At 44.0% G+C, this 15444-nt stretch overlaps 1 non-coding gene across 1 annotated transcript; it reads right to left on the reverse strand.

Moving 5' to 3' along the window:
- Positions 1-294: 294 nt before the first annotated feature.
- trnag-gcc lies at positions 295-365 on the reverse strand. The gene has a single exon. It is a non-coding gene; the product is annotated as a tRNA-Gly (tRNA).
- Between the last annotated feature and the right edge of the window lie 15079 nt (positions 366-15444).

Consider the following 15444-nt stretch of genomic DNA (forward strand, 5'->3'; position numbering starts at 1 on the left):
ACTTCCAAGTATTCAGAAATCTCAGCCTTCACAATGGACTCTAAAATCTTACCCACGGCTGAGATTAGGCTAATTGGCCTGTAATTTTCAGTCTCACTCCCTTTTTAAACAGGTGTGTCATGTTAGCAACTTTCCTGTCCTCTGGGACCCTCTCTTACTCTAGCAATTCCTGAAAGATGACCACTAATGCCTCCATTATCTCTTCATCCATCTCCTTAAGAATTCTGGGGTGTAGGCAGATTTCAGACGACATGGAAGGAAGTATGTGGCGAGAAGGACCAGAAGGGAGCACCATGCATTGGCCACGAATTGAACCTGGGTCTCCCACATGGCAGGCAAGAGTTCTACCACTGAACCACCAATGCAAGCAACATGTGTATCTGTTCTTTTTTTTTAACTTTTATCTTTCTGGACTCACCTCTTATTTCTAATCTGTATGCAAATAAATAAACTTGTCTTTTTTTTGTTAGCTCAGGAAAGCCTAGTTAAATTGACTCATGTTAAAACATAAGTTCATTTAGGACTGAAAGTAAGATATTCACAAAGGGCGGGACACCTTTAAAATATCTTTCTAAATTAACCTTGTTGCAACCAAGAGAGAAGATGGGTGAGTACAAAAGGGGAGCCAGTGCAGGATCTCACACATCTTCTCAAGTTGAGTGAGTTCCTCCTCAAATAGTATTCCTGTAAGTTTTTTTATGAGTTTCATCCACTCGCAATTCGTTATACACCACCACCAAGTTAACAAATGGGTCATTTTCAGGCTTGCAAATCGACTGCGGTTCAATTCCACACCATCTGTGGGAGTTTGCACATTCTCCCTGTGTCTGTGTGGGTTTCTTCTGGGTGCTCGCATTTCCTCCCACTGTCCAAAAGATGTACAGGTTGGATGGACTGGCCATGCTATATTGTCCGTAGTGTCCAAGGATGTGCAGGCTAGGTGGATCAGTTTTGGTAAATGTAGGGTTATGGTAATAGGGTGGGGGTCTACATCTGGGTGGGATGCTCTTTGAAGGGATGCTCCTATGATGCTGCTTGGCTTGCTGTGTTCATCCAGCTCTATACCTTGTTATTCTCAGATTCTCCAGCATCTGCAGTTCCTACTATCTCTGCTCTTTGAAGGGTCAGTGTGGACTCGATGGGCTGAAAGGCCTGCTTCCACACTGTAGGGATTCTATGATCCTTACTGAAGCACAGTGAGCAGGATTTAATGTTGCTGATGGGATCCCAGCAGCATCCACAAAAGTGGGAAACATTACATCTTCGTGCGCAAGAAACTGACCATTTCAGAACTGGCCAGTTAAGGAAAGAGAGAGAGGTATTAGTCCTCTCCAGTCAAATATCTACAGTAACAACAATCCCAGCATCAGACAGTGAAAGCTTAAGGAGTGGTGCCTGGCCAGTGTGTTCTGTAACCTACTTACCCCTCAGCTGCAGATGCTGGGGTCACACCCAGAAGTGCATCAGAAAGATTTTTTTTTAAATTCATTTTGTGGGATGGAGACATCGCAGGCTGGCCAGCAGTTATTGCCCGTCCCTAGTTGGCCTTGAGAAGGTGGTGGTGAGCTGCCTTCTTGAACCACTGCAGTCCACCTGCTGTGGGTTGACCCACAACGCTGTTAGGGAGGGAATTCCAGGATTTGGGCCCAGCGACAGTGAAGGAATGGCGACATATTTCCAAGTCAGGATGGTGAGTGACTTGGAGGGGAACTTGGAGGTGATGGTGTTCCCATATACCTCTTGCCCTTATCCTTATAGATGGAAGTGGTCATGGGTTTGGAAGGTGCTGTCTGAGGATCTTTGGTGAATTTCTTCAGTGCATCTTGTAGATAGTACACTCTGCTGCTACTGAGCGTTGGTGGTGGAGGGAGTTGATGCTTGTGGATGTAGTGCCAATCAAGCGGGCTGCTTTGGCCTGGATGGTGTCAAGCTTCTTGAGTGTTGTTGGGACTGCACTCATCCAGGCAAGTGGGGAGTATTCCATCACACTCCTGGCTTGTGCCTTGTAGATGACGGACAGGCTCTGGGGAGTCAGGAGGTGAGTTACTCACCACAGTATTCCTAGCCTCTGACCTGCTCTTGGCCACCTCCATGGGGATACTGGACTGAGAGAGTCATTGATGATCGTTAGTAATGAGACGAGAAGAGATGCCTCCAATTGGTTGTGTGTGGAAGCCAGCAGAGGATAGGAGGTCATGAGCTGGCATGGATTAATAATTAGCTAACAGACAGAAAACAGAGAGTAGGAATAAATGGGTCATTTTAGTGTTGGCAGGCTCTGGTGAGTGGAGCACACAAGGATCAGTATATGGACCCCAGCTGTTTACAATATATATCAAAGATTTGGAGTTGGGGACAAAATGTAATATTTCTACATTTGTGATGATACAAAGCTAAAAGGGAATGTACATTGTGCGAAAGACATAAAGCAGCTTCAGGAGGATTTGGACAGATTTAGTGAATAGGCAAGAACATGACAGATGCAATATAATTTAGACAAATGTGAGGTTAACCACTTTGGTAAGAAAACCAAATGTGCAGAATATTTCTTAAATGGTAAGAGGTTGGAAAGTGTAGACGCACAAAGCAATAGAAGTTTCTTTGTCAATAAGTCACTGAAAGCGAACAATGCAGGTTCAACAAGTTATTCAGAAGTCTGTTGGAATGTCAATGTTTACAGCAAGAGGATTTGAGTACAGGTATGCTTCAATGGTTAGACCACACCCACAGTACTGTTTGCAGTTTTGGTTTCCTTATCTCAGGAAAGATATTATTGCCTTAGAGAGAGGGTAACAAAGATTCCCCGGACTTGTTCCTGGGATGGTGGGACTATCCTATAAAGAAAGATTGGATAGCCTATGTTCTCTAGCTTGCAAACCACTTAAAGGGTAGGTGTAGACAGGGTAGATGAAGGTATGATGTTTCCACCAGTTGGGAGCCTGGATGGAGGGGCACAATTTCAAAATAAGGGGGATTCCACTTAGTTCCAAGATGAGGAGGAATTGTTTTAGTCTGAGGGTTGTGAAACTTTGAAAATATATCCCACAGGGGGCTGTGGAAGCTCAGTCTTTGAGCAGGTTTAACGAAGAGATCGATAGATTTCAGATTAGCGGCAGTGAACATGGGGATGGGGATGGAGTGGGTAAAAGGCATTGAAGTGTTCATTCAACCGTGATCATACTGTATGCTGGAAAAGGCTTGTTGCAATGACCCAATGCCTGTTAGAAGAAGCTGTGGATTAAATTGTCACAGGCCTTGCAAATGTGTATTTCCAAAGCCAGGGTTTCTGGCACAGGAAGTTTTCACTGCTGCCCTGCCTCTTTTGCCACCTCATCTACATCCTCTTCATCAGAAGAGGCGTGAGTCTTCTCAAAGTCTACAGGGTCTCCTTTAACAACAGTTTGTGTCAGAGGATTCCACATCCTAACAATTCTCTGTGAAGATGTACTTTAACCTCCCCTGTAATCATTCTACGGTAATTTAATATATTTATGGATTTGTAGTCCCATCCTGATACCAGCATAGATAATAACTTTTGATAATCTTGAAGAAACTATCAGCCTTCTATAACTCCTTCTCAAGATTCTCGTACTCATTCATCCCCAGTAGTAAGGCTCAGGCCACCCTCCAGCATCTCAGCATGTAAACAAGGCTGACATTGCATTGCATTCATGAGGGATTGCTGCATTCTCAAATGAGTTATTAAAAAGTCTTTCCCTTTTCCTGTTCAGGTTGACATAAATGATCTCATGCCTTTATTCAAAATTGAGTAAGAAGTTCTGCCTGAGCCCTGTCCAACACCGTCAAAAGCCCATTCATAAATCGTTCACCTCATCTGCTGCGCAAAAATTAGCTAAAGCATTTTGGAAAGTGTCTAGAGCACAAAATGAATTATTTCTTATAATGCTTCTTGGATGCGTACCACAGTGTGTAAATCAAGTTATTTCCTGAATTCTAAAGACCTTGCTGTAATTCTTAAGGCCACATTTCAGAACACCCAACTTTATACTTCAATATCTGTTAAAATGGAAGGTCCATTCTATTTTTTTCCAGCTGTATTCCTTCCTTTTGTGTAAACGTGGCCAAGTGCAACAGTATAAAGTCACATGCACTGTCAGCTATCCAATGTAAGCACTGGGCCATTATTCATGTGAAACAGTGCAATTACCCACTGGGACAATGGGAATTCTTGGCCTCTCTTGCTGTCCTAATGTTCATGGTTCACTCTCCCAAAGTCTAGCAATTGTTCCATATCCTCAAGCATTTACTCGAAAGTCTATAAATTCTACTCAAAATCCATTGTATGATATTTGCGGCTTCATTCCAGTTGCCTTATCCTCCTGACCCAACACAATTAATCTTTCCTAACAGTCTTGTTGTGGCATTTGTCATTAAGGATGCTGGAATCTCCTTTTTCCTTGCCTGAGTCCAACAGCTTACTTGGTTGTCAGTGGGAGTGGAAAAACCACTACTGGGTCCTAACAAGAAGAGACGGTTGTCTCAAAAAGCCATAATTTATTGCACGCTAGCTGTTAGGTTTAAGTTATATCAGCTAGTGAGACATTCGCGCAGATCTTCCACTGGCCAGTCAGTTGTTATTTCAGTATAGATGGGAGTTGTGCCTACCTAAACACCTATTGTAACTCCCTCAGAAGGAACGGCCTAGGAAGCTGAATCTTTCTCTGGGTATTTCCTCTACACTCGGAGTCCTCCATAAGTCTCCTTAACAATTGGATTGTTCCAATAGAATTATAAAAAATAATTACTCTGGAAAAGTTAGAATATTAAGTACTTAATCTAACTCCTCACTAATGAAGAAACTGACCCCATACTTATCTCACTCACAAACCCCAGGTCCCTTACACCTCCAGACCTTGAACGAACACCCTCCTTCATCCCCGACACTACCTGTACCCTACCCTCTGGGAGAGACACCCTTCCACAGGATTCAACACCCTTCCTCAAAACCACCACCAAACCCCCACCATCCTCCACTGGAACCATCCCCTACCTCTGAAGGACCAGACACAACCACCCCACCCTCTGCGGCTGCTTCCAGACCTAGTTTCCACTCCTGCCGCAGAATGCGACCCAACCCTCCTCCCAACATCAAGCTTGAGCTGACTTCACTCCCCCAACCGCTGGACGCAGATTGAAACATCCCAGATTTGACATCTACCCTATCCACAACCCCTACCCCCAACTCGCTGGACCCAATTTCTTCAACACCCCCGACAACGAACTGTAAACATTTACCAGCCCGCTTGGCACCTTGCACCCTGGCACATTACAACCTTCCCACCTGGCATCCTACTCTTCCTCAGCTGGCATCCTACCCAGTTGGCATCCTACTTAGCTGGCAAAGTGGCATCCTACTTTCATTAGGACACCACCCATTTAGCATCCTTCCACCTCATCCCCTACCTCCTCCCCTGTTGGCTCCCTCTTTACCTAGCATCCTATCTCCCTACCTATCTGGTAACCAACCCTCCCAACACCATATGTACTTGCTGGTGGGCAGTAGCTGTCAAAGTGGCTGTCTGAACCTTAACATTCCAGTTCACAGCAACTGACTGATGATGAAAAGAAGGCATGGTTTGTTCTCCTCTGACAGTTCTATATGATGAAGAAACTGTCAGAATGGAATTATGGCTCTGCATTTCTGAACCTCCTTTCAGAAGTGCGGAGCTCCCATTTCTCGTCATAGGAGTATATCCAGACTGGCAATCTGTGTGAAATTGCCATTCTTCAGAAAACCTGGCCCATTGTCACTGTGATACATCTGGCTCCTTTGAGATCTAGAGTGTTTCTTCAGATCCCCAAGGCTGTACGATATCATCAGATTCGGTGGAGCTTATTGCAACGGTCCAAAATTAATCCCTTCAGAACCAACACATCAAAACATTATGTTACATCATTGCACCAGTGACATCATTGCAAGTAAGGATTCTTACGAAATATTTCTCAAAGCAGTCAGCAGGGAAAGGCTGTAGGTTAATTTTGCACTTTTCGGTGTTTGATGCCTAAATATTATCATGTTTGAACATTTGGCAGCTTAAATTCCAACACAAATCAAGCTGCCATGAATACCAAGGTGATCAGAAGTCAAAGAAATTCAATTAATGTCAGAAAAGGTAATTTGATGTACAAGCGAAAACAAGAAGTTGAATATTTCGGAGCAGAAACGAACTGCAATCCTCTGGTTATTATTTACTGAGAGGTGACATTTGTCTGTTTCTGTCAGACTGGCTGCCTCACATCTACATACATTGATGTTACACTTTTGACACTACAAATACCTGAATAGCTCAAACTACATCTACACGCTGAGAACTTGTTCCTAGGTTTCACCTCTCCCAAGCAGCTATTCAAAGACCTGAATTTTCATTTATACTTATCACATTTTGACATTTCTTACCAGTGATTGTAGATTCTCTGAGCAAAGTGTTAAAATTCAGTGATCAAATGGAAATCCAATTTCTCTTAGCAGTTACATGAGAAGTACCTAATAGCTATGTGATCTCAGAATTTGGATGCTTCTTCTTGTTAATTGATAATTAGAAACTACCTCAAAATCAGTGTCTTACCAGGATGATGTTAACACATTTTATTCATTACATTTGTTTCCTACATTGCAACATTGACAACTTTTATAAACTACATGTTTGGTTGTAAAGCATGTTGGCTTGTCCTAATGTCATGAAAGACACTATATAAATGTGACTTCTTCTTTCTATCTTATGTGAGAAATAAAGGTGTTCATTTCGGCTGGAAATAAACCCTCTGGTGTTATCCCTTTGGCACTTATTACACACCTTTGGGCAACAGTTTCAGGAAATAAACACTTTAACTGCTTCATTCCTGCTGACTGCCAATCTTAATATTGTTCCAAAATGCTTTAGTCAATTATGTTTTTCTTCTGACTCCATGAGCACAGGGCTCCCTCCATTCTACTTTCCTACTTTCATTCTTCTCTTCGCTCCTCGATGGCTATCATTTTCTTTTCTCTTTCTCTACCTTTCCAATTCTTTCCACCTCTCTATCTCCTTCTTTCTCCTCTTCTCCCTCTTCTTTCACTTCTCTCCCATTCCTCCTCTCCTTCCCTTTCCTCTTCTCTTTCAGGCTTTCTCTATGTTGCCTGTACCCACAGGAATAATGGCCGAAATTTTCTGGGCTTTCTGGGGACAGGGCAAGAAGCAAGGAGAATGCCAAAATGGCACAAGAAGTCATTGGCAAGGGGCTACCTGATGTCACCCTGCTGCCATGCCATTTTGCCAGCAGCAAAGCAGTTGGCAGATTGACCACCCGTCTCCAAATGACATGTTGGGCCCACGTTTGGGAGGCTGTGTGCGGGCAAACTGTCATTTCTGTGTGCTCCCTGGCACACAGAGGGCCGCACGTCATTGTCACCCAAGCAGCAATCGTGCCATAAGTGCTCCAAATGTGCCTTTTTACCCTTGACAGCCCTCCCCAATCCCCCTCCACCCTCACCACAATCGCTGGGACCTGTCTGTTTGGCCTCAGTGTCCCCCAACCAAACTGATGTACCATCTGTCCAATGGTGCAGGCTCAGTGCTGACTGTCTGTAGCAGCGAGGCCATTGAACTTCCAGGCCTCTGATTGGGCAAGGAGCCGTTGGAGACACCCACTTAAACACCCCACAGCAATAAACGCCCCACGGTCCTCCTGCCGGTAGAAGAGAGCTGTCATCCTACTTTTGACCCCAGCAGCGAAACCTCTTCGCCATTCCTATAAAGCACCCCCCAATATTACCAATTGCCTCAGTGTAGCGAACAAACATTTAATGTATTCTAACATGTATACCAACAAAATGCCAAGCTGCTTACCTGATAGCTTCTTAACTCAGCAGCCCTTTTAGGTGTAAAGACTGTGTCTTCTTCATTTTCTTGTGTTTTTAATTGCAGAGTGGAATAAGATGAGAACTGCTGTAAAACCAAAGATTGCTGCATCTTCTGAAAGCAAGTCACTTCACACACATTGGAAGCATCGGGTGTTCCCTAAGCAAGAACAGCCAGAGCCTGAATGTGCACAGTCCCCTCAACTGAAATCAGTCTCTGGCTTAATGTGCCAGGACCTCCTGACTAACAGATGCCTCCACAGACTTTGCTGAAAACTACACCACTAAGGCTTTGAGACATGGCTGCACATACAGTATGTTTGCTGCTGGCACACAGTTACTGGGTGAGATTGATGTAGCTCACTGGCACACAGGAAGATGTATGCTCCTTTGACTAAGAGGAAATCTGCTTGCTTGTGCTAATTGGCACGGCATGGCATGAATGCTACAAGCAGGCGGGAAGGTGCTAAGTGTGTAATTGCACAGACAAGGAATGCAGCATGGCCCATTCCATGAGCTTAGAGCCTACCCCTGCACCTAAAATGTACCCGCTGCAGTCTTTCAGTATCAGTTACTGGTGCATCCTGCAAGGTAGGTTTGTACTTTCAGAGCATCCTGCCAGTGTAAAGGAGACATGCCAGGATTGTCTTGAGAGTTTGGCAAATGCCAGATGCTGATGGGCAAGTGGTGCATGCAACTGGTACCTTTGGAGCATGTCCTGTGATACAGTTTGATGCTATGCCACATGGAGGTCATATAGACAGAGCAGCAAACTAAATTCACCAGGTTCTTGCTTTGGTTTCCACAACAAGTTCTCTCAATGTCTAGCTTGATCAGCGAGTTTAATAAGATGGAAAGTTGAATATTATTACGACGAGTTAGGCTGTTAACAAGGCATTTAACGTATTCCTCCTTCATAAGCAACTCACCACTGCCTAGTGAGAAAGTCACTCCACTGTTTGTCAAAAGCATAACAGGTCAGTTTTCTCATCTGATTCTGCTACAAATCAAACCATTGTCCTTGTGACTCAGAGCCCTCTTAGATTCCAGCCATTAATGCTGTTTCTCTCCAAATGCTGGCTGACTTACTTTATTGATCTGAAACGTGTTGTATGTGTAACTTCCCTTTTTGAGAATTCACATTTAAGGGCTCCAGGTGCCATGTGTACACAATGTTGTGATGCTGCTTAGCAGTTAATCTGCTGCAAGTTTGCAAGGCGCAGACACACAAATCAGATGATTTGTTATAATGTCTGCTTTATGACTTACAATGTGTTTTACTGTTTCAAACAATCACTGACAAGTGATTGATTATTAGACCATTATCATTAGTATGATATGGTGAATGGCAGTGGAAAGTATCATGCTGATGAGGCTTATTGTGCTTTAACAGTCAGCAAGCAAGTGAATCCACAGGTGAAGCACATAGCTCATTGTCTTAAATTGTGCTAAAGTACACGACAACCCTTGATGTCTTTGTTACAATGTCAGAGGTGTGTAAAAGTACAACTTGCTGGCAAGCAGTCAAGTCACGGTCAAGAGACCATGTTTACACATTTGAGAAAGGCGAATGATGGCAACCTGCAACTAGTGGAGGATCACAGAGATCAGTGCTGGGAGCGCAATTACTTATAGTATATATAGATGACTTGGATGATGGAAGAAGATGTCTGATAACCAAGTTTGCAGATGACACAGGTGGGCAGGCATGCACACAATGAGTCTACTGAGGAATATAGATTGAGTGGGCAAAAACTTGGCAGATGGAAGATGAAATGAGAAAATGTGGGATTATTCATTTTGGCAGGAATAATAGAAGAGCTGAATATTATGCGAATGGGGATAGATTGCAGAAAGCTGCAACACACAGGAATTTGGGGAGCCTTGTGCATAAATCTCAAAAAGCGAGTAGATTATAGAGAATGTAATCTAAAAGGTCTTTATCTCAGAGAGAATGGAGTATAAAAAAAGGGGAGATTTTGCTAAAACTGTATAAGGCACTGATCAGACCACACCAGGAATACTGGAACATTTTTGGTTCCCATATTTAAGAAAAGACATACTGACATTGGAGGCACTTCACAGAAGGTTCACTAGGTTGATTCCAGGTATTGAGGAATTTCATTATGAGGAGATGTTGAATAGGTTTGGCTTGTACTCCTTGGAGTTTAGAACAATGAGAGATGACCTTATTGAAATTCTTAGAGGATTTGACAGGGCACCTGCTGAAAGGTTGTTTTTCCTTGTGAGAGAGTCTAGGACCAGAGGACATAATCTCAGAACAAGGCTCACCCAGTCAAGTCAGAGATGAGAAGAAATTTCTTCTCTCAAAAGGTAATGAATCTGTGAAATTCTTTACTGCAGAGGACTGTCGAGTTTGCGTCATTAAGTATATTCAAGACAGATGGGTTTTTAATCAGCTAGGGAATCAAGGGTTATAGGAGAAAAGCAGAAAACGGGAGTTGAGGTTATCAGATCAGCTATGATTTCATTGATGAGGGATCAAACTCGGTGGGCTGAATAGCCTATTTCTGCTCTTATATCTTTTCTTATTGTCTTATGCTCAGGGTGTGTGCTGGATTAATAACAAACAAGGGAAGGTCAAAGCCATAATGTCAGTATGTTTGCAAAATTCTATCAATTAAATTGGGATACAGCGGACTTGTAAACAGAAGTTAAAACATTTAAACACCATTCAAAGATATGGTTTCTAGATGTGGGTGGGTCTGATGCAGACAAATAAATAATCAAGATTTGTTTAGCTATCGGGAATGAAGGTCTATACAAAATTAACATGTCAGAATTTACAGCCAAACAACTAAAATATTCCCAAAAGTTATAGGAGACCAATTCAAAGTCATGTCAAAATTCCATACTCATTGATTAGAACTCATTGCAATTTGACAGAAGCCTTCAGAATTTTAGACTGCTTTATGAGCAACAGCATAGTAAAGTGATCACTGTGTGATATTCTGATGAGGAGCGAGCAAACAGAATCATTACATTGGGAACTGATCTTTTACACTGTGTTATACGTTACATGAATCACTGGATGAGTGTGTTGCATATCAAGCCCCACTACTCCCAGAGTCACCACAATGTGAGAGCTTGATTAAAGCAAATTGCCCAATTTTACTTGACTGTCTAATTCAGGTTAAAAGCATATGCAAACCAGATTTGTTTTATTTTAGAAAAACATATCTGTTTATTGTATTCAAACTGCTTTATCAATCAATGGCAAAAATATAGACAAATTAGATTGCAAATCTTTAAATTTATTACTTAAACTTTACCCTTTCTTAAAATTCTCATAATATATACAAACAAAAACACAAAGAGACAAGACACAAATATCTGCGAGTGGGGAAGGACAAAGAAGTTATGTTTTTTGGCTTTCTTTCAACTCCTCCGAAAATGTTGCTAAAAGCATGAGGTTATGTCTCAGTCTTTCATTCAGTGATGGAGGATTTGCTGTTTCATGCCTCTGAATTTGTTTCTTTCCTCTTTGCCTTTCAGTAGGGGGTTTGAAGAGACACCAACTTGCAGAGAATGGTGACAGAGTAATTAGCTACTACTAGTGATTATCAAGCGATTGTTGCTATGCTGAGCCCTCCTGATCCCACAGCAACTGGTCCTGATTGACAAGGCAATCAAAGACTGTCTCTGGTAAAACTGCCCTGAATACACACAAGTGGTGCCATTCTGTCTAGAATGCTCCCCTACAGGCAAACTCAAAATGACAACTCAAAATGTGTTCCAGTAACTTGTTTTCAAACTGCAAGCATCTTCTTACACAGTTTCCTCAGTTCAAAACATTAACTTCCCCTGTTTAAATGCACAGTCCAAAAGAATTAGATTGGTCCTTATAATGCAAATAGCTTTGTTTGCTCATTTCATTTTTCTTTCACTTGTGTAATCAACTTCTGTTTCATTCTTCAAATCAAATATGCAGCCTGACGTGCTTATATATCAGTGGAAGTCTGCAATGTTGAATTACAAGAAAAAAAAAATTTGATCTCGTGAATCAGATGTCATTGTGGGATCTGACTAGTAACATCTGCTGATAATAACACATAGCAAGACGTGGCAGATGTGGTGTTCTGCATGAACTGAGGAAATGTCTAGCTTTCAATCAATTTTGAAAGCATGAGGCAGAAAATGCCATTGGCAGAGCAATATGCCTGAGCAAAGGCTAAGACAACTACAAAAAGCTGCGCAGAGACCTAAACAAACTGCATGTAACGAGCATTTTCAAGTTACAATAAAAAAAATCTGGTATCTGCCAGAGGTGTATACATGACACACCAAAATCTGTTGATGTACACAATGAGACAAAGTGTAGTGAACGCTCAATTTCATGAAAAATGTCAATGTCTTCACACCATCCAAATTATTGCAAAAATTTAAATTATCTGTACTTGGAAAAATGATGACTACTTGTTTTTGGCTAAGATTGACACAGAGGGAAGTGCCAGCTGACAATGGATCACCAATTTCATGCCTCTGATCAATAGTGCAGGAGACCAAGCATAATCAGTCTGTCTGGATGTCACAGATGTTCTATATCAGGTACCGTTTTGGAGTAACAATTGCAGTTATACCAAAATGCCATGACCTCAGACAAGTCACAATTCGTGGAATCAGTCAAACTTCAGCTAAACAACAGTAACTGCAGTAATAAACACAGACTTATAGAACTAAATATGAAAGAAAAGTGGAACATATCAACTTCTTTCGAGATAGTAGGAACTGCCGATGCTGGAGTCTGAGATAACCAGGTGTAGAGCTGGATGAACACAGCAGGCCAGGCAGCTTCAGAGGAGCAGGAAAGCTGACGTTTCAGGTCTGGACCCTTCTTCAGAAATTGGGGAGGGGAACGGGGCTCTGAAATAAATAGAGAGAGGGGGAGGCGATGATAGAAGGTGGATGGCGGAGCAGATAGGTGGAGAGAAGACAGACAGGTCAAGGAGGTGGGGACGAAGCCAATAAAGGTGAGTGTAGGTAGGGAGTTGGGATGGGGGTTAGTCAGTTGGGAGGGAGGGGCGGGTAGTTGGGAGGGAAGATGGACAGGTCAAGGAGGCGAGGATGAGGCTAGTAGGTAGGAAGAGGGGGTGGGGGTTGGTCAGTGAGATGGGAGAAGCGGATAGGTGGGAGAAAAGATGGACAGGTCAAGGAGGTGGGGACGAGCTGGGCTGGTCTTGGGATGAGGTCGGGGGTGGGGAGATTTTGCAGCTTGTGAAGTCCACACTGAGACCATTGAGCTGCAGGGTTCCCAAGCGAAATATGAGGTGCTGTTCCTCCAGCCTTTGGGTGGCATCATTGTGGCACTGGAGGAGACCCAGGATGGACATGTCGTCCAAGGAGTGGAAGGGGGAGCTGAAGTGGTTCGCGACTGGGAAGTACAGTCGTTTGTCGCAAACCGAGCGTAGGTGTTCCACAAAGCGATCCCCATGCCTCCGCTTGGTTTCCCCGATGTAGAAGACGCCACATCGGGAACAGCGGATACAATATACCACATTAGCAGATGTTCAGGTGATGGGGGTGAGGGGGGAGGTGTAGGGGCAGGTGTAGAACTTCCTGAGGTTACAGGGAAAGTGCCGGGGGTGGTGGGACTAGTGGGGAGTGTGGAGCAGATGAGGGAGTCCCGGAGAGAGTGGTCCCTCTGGACAGCAGATAAGGATGGGGAGCAAAAAATGTCTTTGGTAATGGGGTCAGATTGCAGGTGGCGAAAGTGGCGGAGGATGATGCGTTGCATCCGGAGGTTGGTGGGGTGGTATGTGAGGACGAGGAGTATTCTGTCTTTGTTGTTATTGCGGGGAGGGGATGTGAGGCCTGAGTTGCGGGAAACGCGAGAGATGCGGTTGAGGGCATTTTCCACCACTGTGGAGGGGAAATTGCAGTCCTTGAAAAACGAGGACATCTGGGATGTCTGCGAGTGGAATGCCTCATCTTGGGAGCAGATGCGACGGAGGCAAAGAAATTGGGAATAGGGGATGGCATTCTTGCAGGAAGGTGGGTGAGAGGAGGTGCATTCTGGGTAGCTGTGGGAGTCGGTGGGCTTGAAATAGATATCAGTTTCCAGGTGGTTGCTAGAGATGGAAACAGAGATGTCCAAGAAGGAGAGAAAGGTATCTGAGATGGTCCAGGTAAACTTAAGGTTGGGGTGGAAGGTTTTAGTAAAGTGGATGAACTGTTTGACCTCCTCGTGGGAGCACGAGACCGCACCAATACAGTCATCGATATAACAAAGGAAGAGGTGGGGGATAGTGCCAGTGGAGCTGCGGAAGAGGGACAGTTCCATGTATTCTACAAAGAGGCAGGCATAGCTTGGGCCCATGCGGGTACCCATGGCCATCCCCTTTGTCTGTAGGAAGTGGGAGGAATTGAAAGAGAATTTGTTGAGGGTGAGGATGAGTTCAGCTAAGCGGATAAGGGTTTCGGTGAAGGGGGACTGGTCGGGCCTGCGGGAGAGGAAGAAGCGGAGAGCTTTCTGGCCATCTGCATGGGGAATGCAGGTGTATAGGGACTGGACGTCCATGGTAAAGATGAGGTGTTGCGGACCAGGAAATCAGAAGTTTTGGAGGAGGTGGAGGGCATGGGTGGAGTCATGGACGTAGGTGGGGATTTCCTGGACTGGGGGGAGAAAATGGAGTCGAGATAAGTGGAGATAAGTTCGGTGGGGCAGGAGCAGGCGGAGACAATGGGTCAACCAGGGCAGTGGGGTTTATGGATTTTGGAAAGGAGATAGAAACGGACGGTTGGGGTTGGGGAACGATGAGGTTGGAGGCTGTGGGTGGGAGGTCACCTGAGGTGATGAGGTTTTGGATGGTCTGGGAAATGATGTTTTGGTGGTCAGGGGTGGGGTCATGATCAAGGGGGCGGCAGGAGGAGGTGTCAGAGAGTTTACGCGTGCCTTCGGTGATGTCGAGGTCAGTGCGCCATACTACAACTGCGCCAAATGACATAGGAGCGATGTGAACACATTTGAGCCAAGTGCTGGAAAAAGAGATTAGGATAGTTAGACGGTTGTTTTTTGACTGGCACAAAGGTGATGGGCCCAAGGGCCTTTTTCTATGCTGTAGATCTCTATGACTTGAGGAGGCACAAAAAGCTTTGTGTCATTAACCATTTAAAAGAATGTTAGTTTACAGGAAGATCTAGAGCAACTGACACATAAAACAGATTGGCCTCGGCTGGAGTGGCTAAGGACTACTGGCTCAAGTTCAATGCAATGCTGATAAATCAATGCAAAAATAGGTGATGGTGCACTCCACACACAACCCAGAACAGCAAATCACGTGTGAGACAGTCCTTACAGAAATAAATGCTAGCAACGATAGAGTATAAAAGCAAAGAGGTGTTGTTGAATTTGTATAGGGCAATTGTTAGACCTCAGCTGGAGTATTGTGTACAGTTCTGGATGCCACATAAAAGGAAGGATGTGAATGTATTGGAGAGAGTGGAGAATCATAGAATCATCAGAAAGAGGCTTATCGAGTCTGCACTAACCCTCCAAAGAACATCCCACTCCGACATAACACCCGACCCTATCTCTGTTAACCCCACATTTTCTGTGGTTAACCTCC

Source organism: Rhincodon typus, chromosome 1 (assembly GCF_021869965.1).
Source record: "Rhincodon typus isolate 14 chromosome 1, sRhiTyp1.1, whole genome shotgun sequence".
Classification (NCBI taxonomy): domain Eukaryota; kingdom Metazoa; phylum Chordata; class Chondrichthyes; order Orectolobiformes; family Rhincodontidae; genus Rhincodon; species Rhincodon typus.